Here is a 9,723-nt window from a genome sequence, read left to right on the forward strand (position 1 = left end):
ATTCCTCCAGACGGACTGTGCTCTGCCGATTTCTGTTACCGAGGAATGATGCATATTTGATTTTGGTGTCATCAACCAAATGATTCTTCCCTTTCTTTAGAAGATGTGTCAACCCTCCTATTGACCACTATATCTCCATGTTTCCACAAGATTATTCAAAAATCGTTTGGGACAAGAGAGAAAAGAAGGAAAGGATATATTTTCAAAGGTTTGTGTTTTAGAGGGGATTATTTTATTTTTGAAAAATGGTTTTTGTAAGAATGGCTGGCCATGGTAGGCTTATGTGTTTAGGCTTGTTCGATTAAACACTTATGAGGTTAAGCACATCTTTGTTATTAATGATTGTGTTTTGACAACTTGGATAGCTTTTCTTGAGCCCCTTGTTGAATTCAATTGATGGTACCATCATGGATTTATTTTGTTTTTCTTTTTTTGACGGCCCTAACTTTTGCCTAAAACACCCTTTTGTGATGTCTTAGCGGGCTTTTGTTTTTGTTCATTATTTTGTAACCCTAATTTTTGCCTAGGTCACCCTTTTGTGGGATTCCTAGCGGGTCTTTTGCTCTTATTTTGTAACCCTAACTTTTGCCTAGGTCACCCTTTTGTGGGATTCCTAGCGGGTTTTTTGTTTTTTAGGATTTTTGTCCTGAATGGATTTCTTTTATCCATGACGGCACTTATTGAGGCCAAGAAAAGGTGCTCCAAGTTGACACACACACTTCCACATAAAAATGATGTGGGTTTATTATTATTAAGATGATTTTAACCTCATTCATGTTTATTCAAACAGGGTTAAAATAATGTGGTTTAGATTTTTATTGCGAGCAAGAAAAGAAGCAATAAAGAAATAATGAAGAATGATTTTATTATAATCATAATGGAAACATGTGCCCTATCGAGGCTCGGGGGTCGGGCTGTCCCCGAGGAATGATCTCTAATAGTCACTGAATTTACACATCCCTATCTGAAGGACAAAAACATTTTGACGACGACCGGCCTTGACGCTTGTGAACCGGCCTTCCTAAAGATCTGGCTTAAAGAACGTCGAGAAGGATCTTGATTCCTCTTCGTTCTTTGATCTTTAACAGGGTTGTATCCTAACCCTTGTTTCCCCGGATTGTCCTTGATAATGGGTAGCTCCGGGATTCCTTGGGAGTACTTGCCCAATCCTTGTCCTGGCAAGTATCCGTTCTTTGTGAGCATATGAGCTGCCTTCTTCATTTCTCGAGGAAACGTTTCAACATTGGCAATTTCCAATGCTTGGAAGGCGGTTTCCAAAGCTTCCTCTGCTGCATCCACATAAGGTATGGTGGATGGTTTGCTGATGAGTATGTCATCTTCAGCTTGTACAGTCACCAGTTTGTCACCCACTATGAACTTGACTTTCTAGTGGAGCGTAGAGGGTACAGCTTTCGCATCATGAATCCAAGGTCGGCCGAGGAGACAGCTGTATGCGGGAGTAATGTCCATCACTTGGAATTCGACATTAAAGATAGTGGGTCCAATTTGGATTGGAAGATTGATCTCTCCCACCACTTCTCTTTTAGAACCATCGAAGGCTCGAACGATCATGTTGCTCGGGCGCATTTGGATTCCCTTGATTGCCACTTGATCAAGAGTTCTTTTTGGCATCACGTTCAAGGAAGATCCATTGTCTACCAAGAATTTTGCGATATGATACTCCTTGCACTTTACGGAGATGTGCAAGGGCTTGTTGTGATTAGGTCCCTCGGAGCATAGGATCAACGACAACAGAATAATCTTTGCTGGCGTCTTATGAAGTTGATCCACGATGGAGTACTCGCTCTGTCTGATGAATTTTAACAGCTCATCAGTCTCCTCCTCGGATTCTTTTTCCTCGGTTTTCTCCTTTACTTTTCCTTTATTCTTGGGAGCTTTATCGTGAAGATCTTCGGGAGTGTAGATCCTGCCACTCCTAGTCATGCCCCCAAGTCCAGCGATGTTGGAGATATCGCTGTCGGCAGAAGAGTGGATGTCGTATATCCACGGCACAGCCTTATTTGATTTGTAGGGGAAAGGTCTTGGAGCGGTGATCCTTAATGGTGTCGGACCTTCCCCTTTATTCGTCTTGATTACCAACAACGGAGTTGATGTGCGCTCGCTTGGCGCGGTTGTTGGCTTACACTTGATGACGAACGGCGTGCGATCCATTTTTGAACATACGCATCGATTTAATCCTTTCTTTTTATTTATGTTTATTACTGAATTACTAGGAGGGATGTATGAAATGAATGATTCCTAGATCCCTCCATGATCTATATGCATGAGATGATGATGTTGAATATGCATGCATTGTGTTTATTGAACTAAGCATTATCATGTTTTTAGGATTTTCCTAAGATGATGCATGATATTGCTTGGTTTGGGTAAATACATATTTTTCTTTTGAATATTTTGTATCTTTTTTGTATTTTTTGGGTGAAAAGGGAAACTACCTATATGAATGCAATGAAGGTAGATGTTAACACCATGTACTAGAAGATCTTTATTTCTATTTATTCTTTTTATTTAAAAAAGAATGTTGTATGTTTAAAAGGTGCAAATGTATGCTCATACAATGTCACATAAAAATGCACAAACAATTCACTCATCCACGAACAGTCACGAGCGAATCACGAGGTAGGGGTCTCCTGCAGAAAAGTGCATATTCAAGGAGGATCTAACTGTTCTCACTTGGTCAAAGGCCCCCAAGGTGCCCCCATTATAGGGACCCAATTCCTCTCGTCGTAAGTCGATGGAAAGCTCCAACGCACTGTCGGACTCGAGTTCATGGTTATCACCTTGAGTGATGTTTTTCCGACAACGGTCTCGTAGGCTCCTATAGACCCATTCAACCGGCCGTACTAACATCCACTCCCTATGGATTACCACTCATGCCCCCGGGTATAGAGGGAACTGTTGTGTGCAAAGGTTTGTGTGCAGTTTGTATTTCAAACAATTGCGGAATTTAAACATACAACAGTTATTAAAGCCATATAAATAAAGCATGTTTATACAAACAAGGGGTAATGAAGTAATTTTAACTATTATTTGTTAAAATAATCTGTCACTAAATGGGACTGACTCTCGAAGCTTCCCCAGTGGAGTCGCCATCTGTCGCCACCGGCCCGAAACGGGCTTTCGGCATTCGCGAAGGATGGTTGGACTCTTTTATTTGTTTAAAATTATGGATTGCTAGAATGACTTATTCTCAAACTGAGACCTTGTCAAACGAGCAATTTTATTAAAAGGCTCACCAATCCATGTTAATCCCAAGCGGGACCCTCCATGGATTAGTGGTTTTCGCAAAAGGAGGGTTCGTGTAGTCGCCACCAATGTTTTACTCAAAACATTGGAAAAAGGGATAAGGCAATTGATTTTATAAATCAACTTTGGCCATTACAACCAGAGTCGGGTAAGGGAGTCGGTTACGCGTGGGGAAGGTGTTAGCACCCCACAGCGCCCCTTTCGGGTTCCCTATGACAGATTATTTCTAAAATAATAGCGTAAAATTACTAAATTACCCCTATTTATTATAAGCGATTATAAATTAACTATCTACATGATGACAGTTTAAATATGCACACAGAAAGCAGTAAAAGGAAGGATTTAAGAAGAAACCTCTTGAAGCGTGCTTTTATATATTGAGTAAAACTGGGAAGCTTTTTGGCGTTCCCTCGCTCTACAAGCTCGCTCGCTCTCTCCTATAAAATTTTGACTATGGAAATCCGGAGGGTTTCCCTTCGACTAGGTTCGAATCTCCAAGCTAAGTGCTCGGAATTCCAGAACTTCGTCGGATCGACTCCCAGAGAGATTTCTAGGGCAGAACACTACTCAAAAACCCCAGAATACTCAAGGAGGGAGTCAAAACTGAGTGTGAAAGTGTGGAATGACGTCCAATTGACGTCATATTTATAGGGAATAGGCGCAATACGGCCTACAGGAGCAATACGGCCGTATTGAAATTTTTGAACTTCAATACGGCCGTATTGAGTTCAATACGGCCGTATTGAAGCTCAGAAATTTCAATATGGCCGTATTGAGTTCACTGCGGCTGTATTGAAGCTTCAATACGGCCGTATTGATTTCAGTACGGCCGTATTGAAGTTTCAGAAACTTCAATACGCCGTATTGAGTTCACTGCGACCATATTGAAGCTTCAATACGGCCGTATTAAGTTTAGTACGGCCGTATTGGGCTTCATTCCCTCCACTTCCTTATTTTAAGCTATTCTAAGACCTCTAGACCTACAGAGAACCCTCCTAGGGCCTTCCAGGAGTCCTTCTGGCTGATCTTCCTTCAGTCTTCGAGAGTCTTCAAGCTTTATTTCCGACCCGGACAATTTTAGGGGTCTACAATGGTCCATCTCCCCTAGGGTTTAGTTTGGACATCCTTTGAGTGGGAAACCTATCCTTCCTCAAATGAAGCCAAACCCAATCCCCAACCTCAAAAGTATTTTCTTTCTTCCTTTGTTGTTGTATTTGGCATATTTTTGTGTTTACTTTTCAATTTTTCTCTTCATCTTCTCATGATATTTCTTAATAAAATCTGCCCTAGGTACTCCTTCCTTGTGAAACAAGGAAGGGGTATTAGGAAGGGGTAATAGATCAAGAGGAGTTATTGGGTTAAAGCCGTATACAAATTCAAAGGGTGAAAGATTAGTAGTCTTATGGACTACTCTATTGTATGCAAATTCTAGGTGGGGGAGACAATCATCCAAAGTTTTCTTATTCCCTTTTAGGAGTACCCTTAACAAAGTGGATAGGGATCTATTTACTACTTCGGTTTAGCCATCGATTTGAGGATGACAAGTAGTAGAATAGAGAAGCTTTGTTCCTAGTTTTTCCCATAGTACCTTCCAAAAGTGACTAAGGAACTTAGCATCCCTATCGGACACAATTGTCTTGGGTAGACCATGCAAGCGGACCACTTCCCTAAAGAAAAGTTTAGCTATATAGCTAGCATTATCCACTTTGTGGCATGGTATAAAATGAGCCATTTTGCTAAAACGATCCACTACCACAAAGATGGAGTCAAATCCCCTTTGAGTCCTTGGAAGTCCAAGCACAAAGTCCATACTAATATCTACCCAAGGGGAGCTAGCTATAGGAAGGGGGTATAGAGTCCATGAGGCATTACTCTTGACTTAGATTTTAAACAAGTAATGCACTTGGAGCAATGCCTTTGGACATCTATTCTCATGTGAGGCCAATAAAATTTAGCTTTTAAGAAACTTAGGGTTTTGTCAACCCCAAAATGGCCCATGAGACCTCCTTCATGACTTTCCTTGACAAAAAGCTTTCTAATGGATCCTTGGGGTATGCAAAGTTTTCCCATACTAAAAATATTCCCCTCAAGAAGATAGAATCCATCAAAAAGTTTTTGGAGACATTTGGCATCAGTGGCTTGGAAGTCTAAATCAAGCTCATACATTTCCTTTACATCATCAAAGCCAAGTATTTATGTTCTTAAGGTGGAGAGAAAGGTATGCCTTCTTGAAAGAGCGTCGGCTACCACATTGCTCTTTCCCTTCTTATATTTGATGATGTAGGGGAATTGTTCAAGATATTCCACCCACTTTGCATGCCTTTTATTCAACTTCCCTTCCCCTCTAAGATACTTGAGTGACTCATGGTCGGTGTGTATAACAAATTCTTTAGTCACTAAGTAGTGCTCCCAAACTTGTAGAGCTCTTATGAGGGCATAGAGTTCCTTGTCATAGGTGGGTAATTCATGTTGGATCGAGCGCTTACCACTAGACCAAAAGCTATAGCTGATAGTCAGGGCGCAGCAGCCCAAGCGCCATGATTCGACAGTGACTTGGCCCACCTAGCCTCCGCCACGGGACAATTGATGCAACCCGCAACAATCTCCCCCTCAGCAATTGCCCCGCTGGGTATCAAACAGATGACCTTGGCTCTGATACCAATTGATAGAAAAGAATGGCACAATCCAAGAGGGGGGGTGAATTGGATTCAATGACCCTTTAAAATTTATCAGAGTATTTTGGATCTTAATTTCAATCAAAACTTTTCTATGACAGAATTTTCAAATGAAGCCCTCCTAAAGACTTGTTAAGAAAATATGAATGCAATGTGCTCACTTGATTACAACATAATGAGGTTCAACAATAATGTTCAATTACAGATTTAAACCATCAAGATTCACATACACTTGTTAATCAAGTTTTATCTTCTTTAAAGTTCACCCAAGAAATTACACAAAGTAAAAGATAAGGTTGAAGAAGATTGCACAAGTCTTTTATACTAGTTCAGCCACTCCACATGTGACCTACATCCAGTCCTTAATCACCACCTGATTAAGATTTGTTCCACTATCTTTAAGCAAGAAGGTTTACAAGCACACACACATGCATATACTTCAACACAAAAAGATAATCACTTTCTTGACCCCAAGAAAGCACCCCTTGTAGAACCCACTACAAGAAACCTTATTACTTGAGAAACCCTTCTCAAGATTTTTCACAAAGATTCACAAAGAATAAAAGGAACGAATTCACCTGGAATTCTTGAACAAATCTTTATCTTCCTTTTTCAAGAATATGATGATGATGATCTTCTACCAAAGCTTTTCACAAACGTTTTCACTCTTGGATTTCACAAAGAAAACTCTCCAAGATGTCACAAAGACTCACAAAAACGTTTTTCACAAATTGATTATCAGTTCTAACTCATGTCTGAAGTTTCTCAAAGTTCAAACTATTTATAAAAGTTTCAGCACAGATAATCGATTATTTTAAAGAATAATCGATTATTTTGTTCTTCAGGTTTTCTGGAAACCAACCAAGAACAATTTAATTGATTATTTAGCTGGATAATCGATTATTCCAGAGAGTTGTTCCTGAAATAATCGATTATTTTGGCAAATAATCAATTATTACAGCAAGGCATTCCACCTAGCCTATTTGCTGAAATAATCGATTATATTTAACAATAATCGATTATCTTGAGTTAATACTTAAAACTTCATTTTAAGCCTCAAAATAACTTTCCAATGTTTTTAACTCATCATCATCTACTCCCTACTTGATTCGGATAAGTTTTGCTTATGCACAAAGCACACTTAGCACACACAATACAAAAATTCATTCACAACAATTTATTTCCTAAGTTCTATTACATAGCTCCATTTCAAATCATTTCCTTGACTCTTCTTTGACTTTGTTTTTGTGTTCCAAGTTGTTGTTGTACACTAGTTGTGATCATCAAAACTCTTTAAGTCTTCAGCTCTCCTAAGCTCAACAATCTCCCCCTTTTTGATGATGACAACCCATGATTCACTTCTTTTGACTCAATGCAATTGTGTTTGAAACTCCTTAGTCATTGTGCCTAATTGCAACCTGCACAATACACACACACAAGCACAATACCTGCAAAAACAACAACTAAACACACACCATACCATTTCTCCCCCTTTGGCATTATCAAAAACAAAGTAAGCCAAGTTTAACAAATATAAGCATTGGTTCAGCAAGTCAAACCAAGTCATTTGTGCATTATACAACCACAATTCAGACCAAATTAAACCAAGCAAATATGTCCACCATATCAAAAACAGAGTATGCCAATTAGAACCAAAAATAACCACACTAATCAACATATATGCTCACAAAAATAGAGCATTTTGCATCAGCATGCCAAATCACACTTTGGAATCAAAAATCAAGCCAACACATTAGCAAACCAAACTTCAAATTCATCAAACTTAAATTGTTCAACAACAAAAAGCAATAAAATTGTTCAGGAATTAAAATCATTACAACCAAATTGAACTTAAATTGTTCCAAACTAGAATTAAAAACTAATCAAAGAAACAAAACAGAAATCAATCCTCATCGTCCGGAATACCAAGCCGGGTCTTAATCAGTCTCACTTCATAATCCAAATCATCAAATCTGTCAAGAATTCCAGAAAACAAGGATTCATGCCTCCGTGACATTTCCATCATTGCATCCATTTTGTTGATCATGATTTGCTCAAACTGTGAGAACGACTTCAGTTCCGGTTCACCTTCCCTAGGCTCAGCTTCCACCTGTGGTGGCTGATCCTCATCATGAGAAGGAACTCCATCCTCATCAGTTGCTGGCTCCGGTGTAGGAGGTACATCTCCTTTAAAAACCCACTTGTCTTCTTGCTTCAGCATCCCCATATGGTGCAAAAAAGACCTCTCAATCTTATTTGAAGCATGCAACACAATCTTTCTTTCACCTGTCAGATCTACGCCAGCATTTTCAAAAATTTTGGATAGCAAAAGAGCATATGGAATTGGACCGTCTTCCTTTCTCCTTGCTTTCCATATGCAGTCATTCACAACCGATACCCAATCGATTTTAATTTTCTTCTTAATGACATGCATCAACAAAATATCGTCTCGTGACATTTGAGCGTGGTTGTGCAACCTCGGTTTAAGCATCCAGGCAATTATAAAGGAAATTAAGCGAGAGTTCTTTTTCATACCTCCCGCCAAGAATTTCTCATAGTTGGTGTTTGACGGAACCCTTTGACAGTCCCGAAATGTGGTCAGTTCTTCAAAATCTCCAAAATTAAATGGCTGGGGTTTCTCTGCTCCAGTCCTACTCAGACCCGCAGCCGCCTTCAGAGATGGTCCGTCCAACTTAATCAGTTTGCCCTTCACCATAGATTGCATAACTCCTTCGTTAGTTGAGGCAAAGTAGAGAAATAACCTGATTAACTCAGGATAATAGGGACCATCCATTTCCAAGAATGCCTTCAGTTCCTGGTGCTCTAGAAGGGTTGGAAAGCTAAACCCCTCGTTCTTGAACCAATCAAGCTTCAAGGTCTTCGGAGGAATGATTCTCCGACCGGCGTACCACTCAAAGTAGTATTCTTGAGCTTTCTCATCCGCAAACCACTTTGTAATCAGCTGCCCAGAGGGAAGAGGACACTTGCTCCCCCTCACTTCAAGCTTCCTTGGCCTTTTAGATGAAGATGCCATGGATGGGTCTTGAGAAAAGTGAAGAAGATGAGAGATTTGGGAGGATTTGAGAGGGTTAGGGTTTTGGAGAAAATGAGAGAATGAGAGAATGAGAGGTTATGAGTAGTGTTTTGATGCCCTAGCACATTCTGGGTATAAGGGTAATGGGTAGTTTTAAGGGTTGGCGCGTAGATAACCGTTTCAGGAAATTTAAAAAAACGCCCAGATAATCGATTATTTATGCAAATAATCGATTATTTGCATCAGAAAAATCACCTAAAAACCAAATCCGATATGAATAATCGATTATTTTAAGTATAATCGATTATTACAGAAGGTTGTTTTTCCTTATTCATCCCAGATAATCGATTATTTACAGAATAATCGATTATTCCAGTGGCCTTTCAGATTCCACTACTCAGATAATCGATTATTTCCCAAGATAATCGATTATTACAGTGACTCTTGAGTTCCTTCTTACCAGATAATCGATTATTACCCAAATAATCGATTATTTCAGAGACTCTTTAAATTCTTCATGTTCCAGATAATCGATTATTACCCAAGATAATCGATTATTTCCATGAATTACTTAAGATAATCGATTATATCTTAAGATAATCGATTATTCCAAAGAAATTTTGCTTCTCTGAAATTTTAACTTCTCAAATTTCACCAAGTCTTTTTGTCACTTTTAAATTCATTCTTCCACACATATTTTACTTCCATTCTCTCAGCATAATCAATTCAAACTTGACTCATTGATTA

The sequence above is a fragment of the Cajanus cajan genome, chromosome 9 (genome assembly GCF_000230855.2).
Source record: "Cajanus cajan strain Asha chromosome 9, NIPB_CcT2T_4, whole genome shotgun sequence".
NCBI lineage: Eukaryota > Viridiplantae > Streptophyta > Magnoliopsida > Fabales > Fabaceae > Cajanus > Cajanus cajan.